At 39.4% G+C, this 15586-nt stretch overlaps 3 long non-coding RNA genes across 4 annotated transcripts in view; 2 read left to right on the forward strand and 1 right to left on the reverse strand.

The window, feature by feature from the left end:
• Nucleotides 1-7905, reverse strand: part of LOC137312865 (uncharacterized) — a 157370-nt gene extending 149465 nt beyond the window's left edge. The window contains exon 1 of the long non-coding RNA XR_010960879.1: nucleotides 7870-7905. This is a non-coding gene — a long non-coding RNA (uncharacterized lncRNA). The remainder of the gene's footprint in view (nucleotides 1-7869) is intronic.
• Nucleotides 1-15586, forward strand: part of LOC137312864 (uncharacterized) — a 1008715-nt gene that overhangs the window by 930607 nt on the left and 62522 nt on the right. The gene's annotated exons all lie outside the window — the stretch shown is intronic.
• The window catches only part of LOC137312866 (uncharacterized), a 74865-nt gene that overhangs the window by 2297 nt on the left and 56982 nt on the right, over nucleotides 1-15586 (forward strand). For both annotated transcript variants that reach the window (XR_010960885.1, XR_010960884.1), the window contains exon 2: nucleotides 7675-8177. This is a non-coding gene — a long non-coding RNA (uncharacterized lncRNA). The remainder of the gene's footprint in view (nucleotides 1-7674; nucleotides 8178-15586) is intronic.

Below are 15586 nucleotides of genomic sequence, written 5' to 3' on the forward strand. Positions count from 1 at the left end.
TGTCGTGTGTTCTGAGATTGTAAGACCCCTAAAGATAATCCAAAGATAAATGTGCAGCACCAGTTTAAAGTTACACGATTGATAACATTATACATTAGCGTTAATATTATTGAACGGTGTAAAATTTCTCACCTCATAAAATGCTCATTAGGAAACATAGGAAACATAGGAACAGGAGTAGGCCATTCAGCCCCTCCTGCCTGTTCCGCCATTTGATAAGATCATGGCTTATCTTTGATCGATCTCCATCGACCCGCTTTTGCCAAGATCCCTTAATACCTTTGGTTGCCAATAAGCTATCTGTCACAGATTTAAATTTAGCAATTGAGCTAGTATCAACTGCCATTTTCGGAAGAGAGTTCCAAAATTCGACCACCCTTTGTGTGTAGAAATGTTTTCTAATCTCGCTCCTGAAAGGTCTGGCTCTAATTTTTACACTGTGGACCCGACTCCTGGAATCCCCAACCAGCGGAAATATTTTCTATCTATCCAACCTATCGGTTCCTCTTAATATCTTATAAACTTCGATCAGATCACTCCTTAACATTCGAAACTCCAGAGAATACAACCCCAATTTATGTAATCTCTCCTCGTAACTTAATCCTTGAGGTCCGGGTATCATTCCAGTAAACCTACGCTGCACTCACTCCAAATCCAATATGTCCTTCCGAAGGTGCGGTGCCCAGAACTGCTCACAGTACTCCAGGTGCGGTCTAACCAGGGTTTGGTACAGCTGCAGAATAACTTCTGCCCCCTTGTACTCTCGTCCACTTGATATAAAGGTCAGCATTCCATTCGCCTTAATGATTATTTTCCGCACCTGTTAATGACACTTTAATGATCTATGTACCTGAACCCCTACGTCCCTTTGGATATCAATTGTTTTTAACTTTTTAACATTTAGAACGTACCCTGTTCCATCCTTTTTTGACCAAAGTGGATGACCTCACACTTGTCCACATTCAATTCCATTTGCCACAGTTTTGCCCATTCACCTAATCTATCAATATCGCTTAGAAATTTTATTTTCATCTCCACTGCTTACAATGCCACCGATTTTTGTGTCATCGGCAAACTTAGATTTGAGACTTTCTATGCCTTCATCTAAGTCGTTAATAAATATTGTGAATAATTCAGGCCCCAAGACTGATCCCTGTGGGACTCCACGAGTCACATCCTGCCAAAGTGAGTACTTACCCATGCTCCCTACTCTCTGTCGCCTTTCGCTCAGCCAATTTCCTGATCAAGTCCGTACTTTTCCCTCAATTCCATGGGCTTCTATCTTAGCTAACAGTCTCTTATGTGGGCCCTTATCAAATGCCTTCTGGAAGTCCATATAAATAACCTCCATTGACATTCCCCTGTCCAATACTTTAGTCACCTCTTCAAAAAATTCAATCTGATTTATCAGGCACGACCGACCTTTCACAAATCCATGCTGGCTCTCTATGATCAACTGAAAATTCAGAGGTGTTCAGTCACCCTATCCTTAATTATAGACTCCAGCATTTTCCCCACAACAGATGTTAGGCTAACTGGTTTATAATACTCCGCTTTCCCTCTCTCTCTCCTTTCTTAAAAAGTGGAGTGACATGTGCAATTTTCCAATCTGGATGGACAGTTCCTGAATCTAGAGAACTTTGAAAGATTATAGTTAGGGCATCTGCAATGTGCTCACCAACTTCCTTTGAAACCTTGGGATGGAAACCATCCGGTCCTCGGGATTTCTCACTCTTTGGTGCTATTATTTTTTTCATTACTGTTGCTTTACTTATGTTAATTTTATTGAGTCCCTGTCCCCGATTCAATATTAGTTCTCATGGGATTTCCGGCATGCTATCTTCTTTTTCAACTGTAAATACTGACGCAAAGTAATTATTCAACATGTCCGCCATTTCCCCATTGTCAATGACAATACCCCCACTTTCAGTTTTTATGGGGCCAAAACTGCTCCTGACCATCCCCCTTTTCCTAATGTAATTATAAATGTACTTCGTATTGTTTTTGATATCCCTTGCATGTTTCTTTTTATACTCTTTTTTGTAGCTCTAACGATCTGTTTTGTGACCATTTGTTGATCTTTGTATCTTTCCCATTCGCCAGGATCTGTGCCATTCTTTGCCTTTTTAAATTCCCTTTCCTTATGTCTTATACTGTCCCTTAGGTCTTCAGTTGTCCATGGCTGTTTTTTATGGCAAGTAGAGTTCCTGCCCCTCAGGGGTATAAACCGGTTCTGTATCTCGTTAAATGTTTGTTTAAACATTTCCCACTGATCATCAGTAGTTCTAACCATTAACAAATTTGCCCAGTTCATGTGGACAGTCTCTTTTGTTCAGCCTGGGCTGAAGTGGAACACTGGGTAAATGTACAGACAGGAAGGGCCCAGGGCCGTGGTCAGTCTGGGCTGCAGTGGGACACTGGGTAAATGCATAGACAGGAAACGCTCAGTGTGGTGCTCAGTCTGGGTTGCGGTGAGACGCTGATAATCGGACTCAGTATTCGTGGGTTTAGGGAGTGACAACACCCAGGGAATCCGGTGACTGCTGGAAAGTGCACCTATATGGGTCTCCGATTGTCCTCTCAGTGTGGAACGAGAATGTATTCTTAAATCTCTGATTGGCCCCTCAGTGAGGGAGGAGGTTCAACCCACTCTGCTCTTTATGAGGAGTGGGGATCTGGGGTTCAAAGGGATTGGATTCTTCAGACCCGGTTTATGTGGGAAATAAACCACCCGAATACCACGAAAACCGGGGTGCGGGGGGTGGAGTTGTTTTCCCGAGTCAGAGCATCAGAGCGACCACAGAGTCCCTGATATAATTTGGCGAGTGAATGTGGCAAGGTATTGGCGATTCGAGACTGTTTCAAAGTGCAAGCCTCGTGGTTATAAAACAGCGCTCGGATCGTGAGTTCAATTCTCAGCCTGTGAAACTAAAAAGTGCGATAATTACTGACAGTATCTGTACTGATTGTGGAACTGACAGTGCTTGTATTGATTGTAGAACTGACATTATCTGTGCTGATTTTACAGAGCTTAACAGAGAGGATATTTGTGATGCTGAAAGAGTTGTTATACTGACGGTGTCCTTTTGATTATAGCGCTGATGTTACTGACAGTATCTCTGCTAATCTGACGCGGTTATTACTGACTGTATATCTGCTCAATATAGGGCTGATAGTATCTATGTTCAATATCGCCCTGTTACTACTGACGTATCCCTGCTCAATATGGGGCTGATATTTCTGACATTATCTGTATTGATGAAAGAGCTGGTGTAATAAAAATATTCATTGAATTACATGGAATTTGACAGCACAGGAACAGCCCACTTGGCCAAAAAGGTCTTTGCCTGGATTTATGCTCGACACGATCGTTCCCCACAGTACTTCTTCGCATCCTATCAACTTATCTTTCTATTGCTGCGGTTCAAGCAGATCAGTTAGAAGGACTGCACTGTCAAACTCACGTATTAAAAAAAATAAGTGTTTCCTTGTCCTGCCAGGTGAGTGCAGGAGAACTGCTGGGACTCGCCCGGCAGAGGCGGAGACTCCGAAACGGCGCCAGAGATTGCGATGTTCTGACCTGTCTCACTGTTCATCGACTGAACAACAAGATTCTTATGATAGCGTGGGTTTGGGTGGGGGGTGAATTGCAATCCAGAATCCTGGACACATCAGGTTAGCATCTCGGCAGATACAAAAAGCATCAATTTCAGGACTTTAGTATTTAAAATCTACAGATACAGAATCTCTTGTACTGAACTTTTAACCGTCCACGAAATAAAATCGCCGGTTGGTTTCAGGGTTTAACTGTTTAATTCTGACTGGACACAGGGTGGAACAATGGGTGTGTTTACTAAACTATATTTAACAAAGTTTCCCTTCGATTCCCTTGCACCGATTATCTGATCTTTCCTCCCCTGGAATTCTCCGAAGTGCAGAATCGATGGAGCTCAGCCTGAAATATAAACAGCCAGTCAAAGCGCATTTGATTCGGGTATAGTGTAGAACATCCCTACGAGGGGGAAAGGAAGGGCACCCAAAGCTAGAGCTCACTGGATGAATAAAGAGATAGAGATTAAAATGAAACAGAAAACGGAGGCTTATGACGAATGTATGGTTCATAACACAGTAGAGATTCAGGCTGAATACAGAAAGAACAGAGGAGATCGAAAAAAAGGGAATAGAGGGGCAAAAAGAGAGATTCAATAGTAACTTTCAAAGGGGAATTGGATAAAAACTTGAAGGGAGAAATTTGGAGGGCTATGGGGAAAGAGCAGGGGAAAGGGACGAATTGGACAGCCCTTTCTAAGAGCCAGCACAGGCGTCATGGGCCGAATGGCCACCTCCTGTGCTGTACCTACGATGATACTATGTTGCATCCATATAAAGGGAACGTACAAACCGTCCAGTGCTGAAGTCATTTTACAGAAACTCTGGTTAACCTTCACATTCACCAAATGCCGGAATTGATAATCCAGCACATGTTTAAATATAGGAACATAGGAAGAGGAGTAGGCCATTCAGCCCCTCGAATCTGTTCTCTCTTTTAATTAGAACATAGTTGCTCTGTACCTGAATTCTATTTATCTGTCCTTGATCCATTTCGCTTGATAGCCTTACCACAAAAAAATCTGCCGCTATCAGTCTTCAAAGTTTCAGTTGACCCAGAATCCACAACCTTTTGGAGGAGCGAATTCCACATTTCCAGTAAACTTTGTGCGAAATGGTGCGTCCAGATTTCACTCCTGAAGGGCCGAGCGCGAATTTTAATGTTGTGCCCCCTTGTTCTGGATTCCTCCATCAAAGATAATGTCTACTCTGTATTTAATGAGTGTGAGGTATTACATTTTGTTTGTAAAAATAGCGGGGCCACAAACTGCTTGGATAATAATTGTCCAAAAAGGGTAGAGGAGCGGGGGGTTCGGGGGGTACAGATAAAGAAATCACTAAATGTAGCGAAGCAGGTTAATAAGGCCATAAAAAAGCAAATCAAGCAATGCGGTTCTTTCCAGAAGGCTAGAACTGTAAAGCAGAGAAGTGAAGTTAAATTTGTACAGAACCTTGGTTAGGCCACACTTGGATTACGATGAATAGTTCTGGTCTCCACATTATAAAAAGGATATAGAAGCACTGGAGAAGGTACAAAAAGATTTACTAGGATGAAAGCAGAACAGAGAAGTTATACCTATCAATGAAGATTGAGAAACATGGGGCTCTATTCCCTGGCAAAAGGAAGACGGACGGGTGGCCTGATAGATGTCTTTAAGATTATGTAAGGGTTTGATAGGGTGGACGTAGAGAAGATGTTTCCACTTGCGGGAGAAACCAGAACGAGGGACCATAAATATCAGATAGTCACTAATAAATCCAATAGGGAATTCAGCAGGAACTTCTTTACCCAGAGATTGGTTGGAAAGTGGAACTCACTACCACAAGGAGTAGTAGAGGCGAGTAGCATTTAATTGAAGCAAATTAAACACATGAAGGAGAAAGGAATTGAGGGAATTGCTAATAGGGGTAGATTAAGGGAGGAGGTTAGTGTGGAGAATGGACCATTTGGGCCGAATGGTCTGTTTCTGTGCTGTACGTTCTATGAAATTCTCTATCGAATCGTATTATCATTTTAGAAATGTCATTTAAAGCACCCTGACTACATGCAAACCCACCATTTTCACACGGTCCATTTAACAGTGTATTTAATGATATATAACAAATCATTTGCTCACACTATCCATTCAACTGTGTATTTAATTATATATAAACCCACCATTTACAAACAATGTCCATTTACCACTGTATTTAATGATACATAAACCCACCATTAACCCACACTGTCCATTTAACAGTGTTTTTAATGACATATAAATCCACCATTTACTCACACTGTCCATTTAACAGTGTATTTAATGATATATAAACACACCATTTACTCCTACTATACATTTAACAGTGTATTTAATGACATACAAACCAACCATTTACTCCTACTGTACATTGAACAGTGGATTTAATGATATTTAAACCCACCATTTACCCACACTGTCCATTTAACAGTGCATTTAATGACATATAAACCCACCATTCACCCACACTGTCCATTTAACAGTGTATTTAATTATATGAATCGTTCGTTTGAATATTTTTACAAAATGAATAAAACTCCGTTTAACTCAGCGATAGATTGAAAGAAGTAAGAAAGAGAAGGTCTGTCGAGGGAGAATTCACAGGAAGACTAATATTCTGCAATGTTTCGTTCCGCCACTTTAGGTTGTGTCTCCGGCCCGAATGAATCCTCAATCCTGGTCAAAAAACAAGGGGGAAATTGGAGAGAAAAGGGGAAATATCGCAATCTGTCCCTGGGATTGATCACAACAATCCGTCCCTCGGAATTATCACCACCATCTGTCCCTGGGATTGATCAGAACAATCTGTCCCTCGGAATTTTCACCACAATCTGTCCCTGGGATTGATCACAACAATCCGTCCCTTGGAATTATCACCACAATCTATCCCTGGCATTGATCACAACAATCTGTCCCTCGGAATTATCACCACAATCTATCACTGGGATTGATCACAACAATCCGTCCCTCGGAATTATCACAACAATCTATCCCTGGCATTGATCACAACAATCTGTCGCTCGGAATTATCACCACAATCTATCCCTGGCATTGATCACAACAATCAGTCCCTCGGGATTATCATCAGAATCTATCCCTGGGATTAATCACAACAATCCGTCCCTCGGAATTATCACCACAATCTAGCCCTGGGATTGATCACAACAATCCGTCCCTCGGGATTATCATCACAATCTGTCCCTGGGATTGATCACAACAATCCGTCCCTCGGGATTATCATCACAATCTATCCCTGGGATTGATCACAACAATCCGTCCCTCGGGATTATCATCACAATCTGTCCCTGGGATTGATCACAACAATCCGTTACTCTGGATTATCATCACAATCTATCCCTGGGATTGATCACAACAATCCGTCCCTCGGGATTATCATCACAATCTGTCCCTGGGTTTGATCACAACAATCCGTCCCTCGGGATTATCATCACAATCTGTCCCTGGGATTGATCACAACAATCCGTCCCTCGGGATTATCATCACATTCTTTCCCTGGGATTGATCACAACAATCCGTCCCTCGGGATTATCATCACAATCTGTCCCTGGGATTGATCACAACAATCCGTCCCTCGGGATTATCATCACATTCTTTCCCTGGGATTGATCACAACAATCCGTTACTCTGGATTATCATCACAATCTATCCCTGGGATTGACCACAACAATCCGTCCCTCGGGATTATCACCACAATCTGTCCCTGGGGTTGATCACAACAATCCGTCCCTCGGAATTATCACCACAATCTGTCGTCAAACACTTTCTCTCTTCGGACACTTCCAACCCGGGGAGGGGCTATTTATAACTGTCTGTGAACCCCCTCAAAATGAGGGCAATCCAATCTTTATACCAATCACAGACCAGGAATGGTCCTTTCCCGATTTAACAATGCAACTGGTGTATCTGCTGAATATTTACTTTGATAAATGTAACTGTGGAAAGTCAGTACTCATTCGCTCAGTCATTGAGGCGATTGATGCTCAGCGATAGTTTCATTTGGCGGTTAAATGGTTAATGTCCTCACTTACAGAAACAGCCCGTCATCAGCTCTCTGACGAAACACTGGCTCTTTGCAACCGGGTTGAAAGCGCAAACATCAGAAAATCGATGGGACTTTCAGCAAACAATGTCCCTGATGCAAATGTAACAATTTATTTCGAACCAAGTATCTGTTTTACTGAACCTCCCTGGAACAAGATGATAAAAAGTAAAATTTATAACTGACTTTGTTCACAATTGACGTGGCAGCGAATTGTCAACCCGGTTCGATTCGATTCCACCAGAAAGGCCGCTCCCTGTTCTGAAAGAAATGAGGAATGTTTGTGTTGAAATCCATCCTGATGTCTGGCAGCAGCTTTCACAGAGGGCGGAGCTCTGAATCTCACATAAGAAGGATCGGATTAAATTCACAAGTTGTGAACTGCTAAAATAAAGCAAGGAACTTGTTCTCGCTTTATTGTAATGAAATAACAAGGATATAATTTGTAAAATCCACACGGACATTGAGAGACGGAAATTCCTTGCGGGATCAAGGTAAGATTAATGTCGTTGAATTTTTTTTTAAATTAACAAAGCCGATTTCCCGCGGTCAGATATGTTCCCCGGCGTACGGAGCTCTCTATGCCTCGCGGATGGAACAATTCACTAATTGTTCGCTCAGACACTGACTGAAGGCCGGTTACTTTCCACCCGGTATTTCAGGGCTTATCCCTTCATGGACCCCACCAATCTCCCCACAGACACATTTTGAAGCGGTTACAGGACAGAAAGCAGGAACACGAACTCTGGAGATTTACACCATCCGAGTCCAGCGGTGCCTCCTCCCCATGTTAGAATTTGACATTCAGTAAACAGGGGTGGGAAACTGTCCTTTCTCACTCTACATGCTTTTATTTTTAACTGTAACACTGGCTCTTTTTACTCACTGAACCGTTTTGTTCCTGGTACTTATCAAAGACTGATCGAACACACAGTTCAGCTCAGTAAAGGGTTAACACATTCGCAATGGCCGATTCTCCCCATCTGCCGGGCACCTGAGAAATCAGCCTCTGGAAACCTGAGGCCGGACTGAAAGCGATCCAATCAAAGGATTGGAGCAAAATCGGAGACAAAACTTGTTCCTGATTAATTATAATTAATTAGTTTAATGCGAATTAGGTGGGAGAATGGAACAGTGGCTTCTGTATTGCTGAAGTATGTAATAGCGGCCTTTCGAGAAAAACAAACTTCAGGAATGTTTTAAGGGGAAACCGGTTCAGGGCGGAAACCATCTTTCGCACGATAGGTGGTTCCTGACCGTTGATCATGGTAATTTGAGTTGTTACTTTTAATATCAACAGGTTGGAGGGTCCCAGCACTGAGTGGAATTAATAAAACTGTTGCAGCAGGAACAGAAGATTTATGAAATAGTGAAAAGTTATTAGCAGGAAAAAGGAAGGAGGTTTTGAAGAAGTAACTTAATATTAAAAATGGAAAACGAGAACGGGTCAACATTCCAATGAATTGGAGTTCAGATTGTGTGTTATATCTGTGAATCGACAAATCATTCCAAACACGTTTGGAAAGTGAGAATCATGAGAGATGTGATCTAGTATCTATAAGACTGGGATGTGATGGATGAGGTTTTGGGCAGAAACGAAATATTTCCTTTAGTTTCTAAAAGTGACGGCAGATGTGAAAATTTTGTTTTACCAGAGGAGGATGTGGGACCATATTTCGAGAAACTGTTGAGAAGGATTTGGATCTGAATTTAGTAAACATTTGGAAAGTCAGAATCATGAGAGATGTGATCTACTATCTAGAAAACAGGGCTTGGGTTTTCACAGAACAGAGTGAAATGATCCTGGTGATGAAATTTTGAGGAGAGAGGACGCCAGTATGAATAAATGGTTCTATGACAGAGGTGGAGAAACATCAACAAACTGGCAGGGCCCCAGCACTAATCTTTATATAAAAAGTAACTACTGAAATTACCAACAGGTATGAGGGTCAATCACTAATTTTTCTATAAAAAGTAAATACTGAAATTACCACCAGGATGGAGGGCCCATCATTAATCTTTATATTAGAAGTTACTATTGAAATTACAAACAGGGAGGAGGGTCCATCACTAATCTTTACATAAAAAAGTAACAACTCAAATTACCAACAGGCAGGAGGCCCCATCGCTAATGTTTACATCAAAGTGTAACTACTGAAATTACCAAAAGGCAGGAGGGTCCATCAATGATCTTTATACAAAAAGTAACAATACAAATTACCTGCAGGTTTGAGGGTCCAAGCACTAATCTTTACATAAAAAGTTGGAGCTCAAATTACCAACAGGGAGGAGGGTCCATCACTAATCTTTATATAAAAAAAGAAACTACTGAAATTACAAACAGTTAGTGGGGTCCATTAATAATCTTTAACAAAAACGTAACTAATGAAATAATCAACAGGTAGGAGCGATCATCACTAATCTTTTCATAAAAATAACGACTGAAATTACCAAGAGGTATGATATTCCATCACTAATCTTTATATAAAAAGTAACCACTGAAATTACAAACAGGCAGGAGACCCCATCACCAATTTTATGTAAAAAAGCAACGAATCAAGTTAGCAACAGGTATGAGGGTCCATCACTAATCTTTATATAAAAAATAACGACTGAAATTACCACCAGGTAGGAGGATCCATCACTAATCATTATATAAAAAGTAAATACTGGAATTACCAAAAGGCAGGAGGTTCCATCACTAATCTTTATATATAAAAAATAACTACTGAAATTACCACCAGGTAAGAGAGTCCATCACTAATCTTTAAATATAAAAAATAACTACTGAAATTACCACCAGGTAGGAGGGCCCATCACTAATCTTTATATAAAAAATAACGACTGAAATCACCACAAGGAAGGAGGGCCCATCAGTAATCTTTATGTAAAAGGTAACTCCTGAATATACCAACAGGTAATATGGTGCATCATTAATTTTAAATAAAAAGTAATTGCTGAAATCACCTACAGGTAGGAGGATCCAACACGAATCTTCATATACAAATAAACTACTAAAACTACACGAGGTAGGTAGGTCCATCACTAATAATTACCAACAGGCAGTGTCCCCACCACTAATTTTATATAAAAATAACTACAGAAATTACCAACAGGGATGAGGGTCCGTCAATAATCTTTATATAAAAAGTAACAACTCAAAATACCAACAGAGATGAGGGGCCATCAATAATCTTTATATAAAAAGTAAATACTGAAATTACCACCGGGTAGAAGTGTCCATCACTTATGATAATACAAAAAGTAACTACTGAAATTATCAGTAATTATGAGGGTCCCATCACTAACCTTTACCGAAAAAAATAACGACTGAAATCACCACCAGGTAGGATTGTCGGTCACTAATATTGATATAAAAAGTAACTACTGAAATAATCAACGGGTAGGAGTGACCATCACTAATCTTTACATGAAAATTAACTACAGAAATAAGCTCAAGGGAGAAGGGTCCATCACTAATATTTATGTTAAAAGAAACCACTGAAATTACCAACAGGGAGGAGGATCCATCACTAATTTTATATAAATAGTAACGACAGAAATTATCTACAGGTAGGAGGGTCCATCATTAAACTTTATATGAAAAGAAACGACTGAAATTACCAACGGGCAGGAGGGCCTATCACTAATTTCAAATGAATGTAACTACTGAAATCAGCACCAGGTTGGATGGTCCATCACTAATCTTTACACAAAAAGTAAATATTGAAATTACCAACAGGCAGGAGGGACCATCACTAATCTTTGCATATAAAGGTACAATTCAAATTACCAGCAGGAATGAGGGTCCCATCTCTAATCTGTACATAAAAAAGTAACCACTGAAATTACCCACAGGCAGTCGGCCCCATCACTGATCTTTACCTCAAAAAATAACGACTGAAATTACCACCAGTTAAGAGTGTCCACTAATCTTTATATAAAAAGTAACTACTGAAATTACCAACAGGCAGGAGGGTCCATCACTGATCCTTAAATAAAAAACTAACTGCTGAAATTAACAACAGGTAGGAGGGTCCATCACTAATCTTTATGTAAAAAGTAACCACTGAAATTACCAACGGTCAGGACACCCCATTACTAATATTTTATCAAAAAGTTACAACTCAAATTACCAGCAGGTAGGAGGGTACATCACTAATCTTTATATGAAAAGTATCTCCTGAAATTACCAAATGGGTGGAGGATCCGTCGTTAATCTTGATATAATGAGTAATAATTCAAATTACCACCAGGTCAGAGTGCCCATCACTAATCTGCATAAAAAAAGAAAGTACTGAACTTACCAACAGGTGGGAGGGTCCATTACCAATCTCTGTATAACAAGTAATTACGGAAATTATCAACAGGGAGTAGTGTCAATCACAAATCTCTTTAGAAAAAGTAACATCCCAAATTACCAATAGGTAGGAGGGTACATTACCAATCTTTGCATAAAAGGTAATTCCTGAAATTACCAACAGGGAGGAGGGTCAATCACTAATCTCTTTAGAAAAAGTAACAACCCAAATTACCAACAGGTAGGAGGGTCCATCACTAATCTTTACATAAAAATTAACTACTGAAATCACCACCAGGAAGTAATGTCCATCACTCATTTTGAAAAAAGAAAAAAATAAACTCCTGAAATTATCAACAGGCAAGAGGTCCGATCCCTTATCCTTACCTAAAATATAACTGAAACTACCACCAGATGGCAGTGTCCATCATAAATCCTGACATGAAAGGGAACGACTGAAATTACCATCAGGTGGGAGTGTCCATCATTAATCTTTATATCAAAAGTAATTACTGAAATTAACACCAGGGAGTCCGGTCCATCACTAATTTGTAAATAAATAAACAGCTACTGAAATTACCAACAGGCAGGAGGGTCCATCACTAATCTTTAGATAACAAAAGTATCTACTGAAATCACCACCAGGTGGTAATGTCCATCATTATTTTTTATAAGGAAAGAAATTACTGAAATTACCAACAGGTTGGACGGTCTACCACTAATCTTTACATAAAAAGTAACTACTGAAATTACCAACAGGCATGAGGGTCAATCACAAATATTTATATAAAAAGCTACTTCTGAATTTACAACAGGTAGCAAGGTCCATCACTAATCTTTTAAATAAAGTAATTATTGGAATTACCAACAGGTGCGTGGGTCCATCACTTATTTTTAAATAAAACGAAACCACTGAAATTACCACCAGGCCGGAGTGTCCATCACTAATCTTTATATAAAAAGCAACTACTGAATTTACAACAGGTAGCAAGATCCATCACTAATCATTTTAAATAAAATAACTACTGGAATTACCAACAGCTAGGCGGGTCCATCACTAATCTTTGTAGAAGAAAAAACTACTGAAATTACCAAACGTAGAGGAGGATCCATCACTTATCTTCATATAAAAAGCAACCACTGAAATTACCACCAGGTAGGACTATCCATCGCGAATCTTTATATAAAATGTAACTGCTGAAAATAACACCAGGCAGGACTATCCATCACCAATCTTTATATGAAAAGTAACTACGAAATTACCACTAGGCAGGAGGGTCCATCACTAATCTTCATATAAAAATTAACTACTGAAATCACCACCAGGAATTAATGTCTATCACTCATCTTTATAAAAGAAAAAAATAAACTCCTGAAATTATCAACAGGCAAGACGTCCGATCCCTTATCCTGACCTAAAAATTAACTGAAACTACCACAAGCTGGCAGTGTCCATCATCAATCCTCACATCAAAGGTAACGACTTAAATTACCACGAGGCAGGAGTGTTCATCATTAATCTTTATATCAAAAGGAGTTATTGAAATTAACACCAGGGAGTCCGGTCCATCACTAATTTGTATATCAAAAAAAACAGCTACTGAAATTACCAACAGGCAGGAGGGTCCATCACGAATCTTTAGATAACAAAAGTATCTACTGAATTCACCACCAGATGGTAGGGTCCATCATTATTTTTTATAAGGAAATAAATTACTGAAATTACCAACAGGTAGGAGGGTCTATCACTAATCTTTATGTAAAAAGTAACCACTGAAATTACCAAACGTCAGGACACCCCATCACGAATATTTTATCAAAAAGTTACAATTCAAATTACCAGCAGGTAGGAGGGTCTATCACTAATCTTTATATAAAATGTAACTCCTGAAATTACCAAATGGGTGGAGGGGCCGTCATTAATCTTGATATAATGAGTAATAACACAAATTACCACCAGGTCAGAGTGCCCATCACTAATCTATATAAAAAAAGAAAGTACTGAACTTACCAACAGGTAGGAGGGTCAATTACCAATCATTGCATAAAAAGTAATTGCTGAAATTACCAATAGGGAGGAGTGTCAATCACTAATCTCTTTGGAAAAAGTAACAACCCAAATTAACAACAGGGAGGAGGGTCCATTAACAATCTTTATACAAAAAGTAATTTCTGAAATACCAACAGGGAGGAGGGTCAATCACGAATCATTTTATAAGAAAAGTAACAACCCAAATTACCAACAGGTAGGAGGGTCGTTCACTAATCTTTACATAAAAATTAACTACTGAAATCACCACCAGGAAGTAATGTCCATCACTCATCTTTATAAATGAAAAAAATAAACTCCTGAAATTATCAACAGGCAAGAGGTCCGATCCCTTATCCTCACCTAAAAAATAACTGAAACTACCACCAGATGGCAGTGTCCATCATAAATCCTGACATGAAAGGGAACGACTGAAATTACCTTCATGTGGGAGTGTCCATCATTAATCTTTACATCAAAAGTAATTACTGAAATTAACACCAGGGAGTCCGGTCCATCACTAATTTGTTTATACAAAAACAGCTACTGAAATTACCAACAGGCAGGAGGGTCCATCACTAATCTTCAGATAACAAAAATATCTACTGAAATCACCACCAGGTGGTCGGGTCCATCATAATTTTTTATAAGGAAAGAAATTACTGAAATTACCAACAGGTAGGTGGGTCTATCACTAATCTTTACACAAAAATTAACTACTGAAATTACCAACAGGCATGAGGGTCAATCACAAATCTTCATATAAAAAGCTGCTACTGAATTTTCAACAGGTAGCAAGGTCCATCACTAATCTTTTTAAATAAAGTAATTATTGGAATTACCAACAGGTGGGTAGGTCCATCACTTATTTTTAAATAAAACGAAACCACTGAAATTACCACCAGGCCGGAGTGTCCATCACTAATCTTTATATGAAAGCAACGACTGAATTTACAACAGGTAGCAAGATCCATCACTAATCTTTTTAAATAAAGTAACTACTGGAATTACCAACAGCTAGGCGGGTCCATCACTAATCTTTATAGAAGTAAAAACTACTAAAATTACAACAGAGATGAGGGTCCATCACTTATCTTTATATAAAAAGCTACCACTGAAATTACCACCAGGTAGGACTATCCATCGCGAATCTTTATATAAAAAGTAACTACTGAAAATAACACCAGGCAGGAGTGTCCATCACTAATCTTTATATAAAAATTAACTACGAAATTACCACTAGCCAGGAGGGTCGATCACTAATCTTCATACCAAAAGTAACAACTGAAATTACCAACAGGCAGGAGGTCCAATGACTGACCTTCACCTAAAAAAACGACTGAAATTACCAACAGGTAGGAAAGTCCACCACAAATCTTTATATAAAAAGTAACTACTGAAATTAACAACGGGCAGGAGGTTCCATCACTAATCTTAATATAAAAATCAACTACTGAACTTATAGCGGTAGGAAGGTCCATCACTAATCTTTTCAAATAATGTAACTACTGAAATTACAATTAGCCAGGAGGTCCCATCAGTAGTCTTTACATGAAAAGTAACTACACAAATTA

The sequence above is a fragment of the Heptranchias perlo genome, unplaced genomic scaffold, assembly GCF_035084215.1.
Source record: "Heptranchias perlo isolate sHepPer1 unplaced genomic scaffold, sHepPer1.hap1 HAP1_SCAFFOLD_44, whole genome shotgun sequence".
Taxonomy (NCBI): Eukaryota; Metazoa; Chordata; class Chondrichthyes; order Hexanchiformes; family Hexanchidae; genus Heptranchias; species Heptranchias perlo.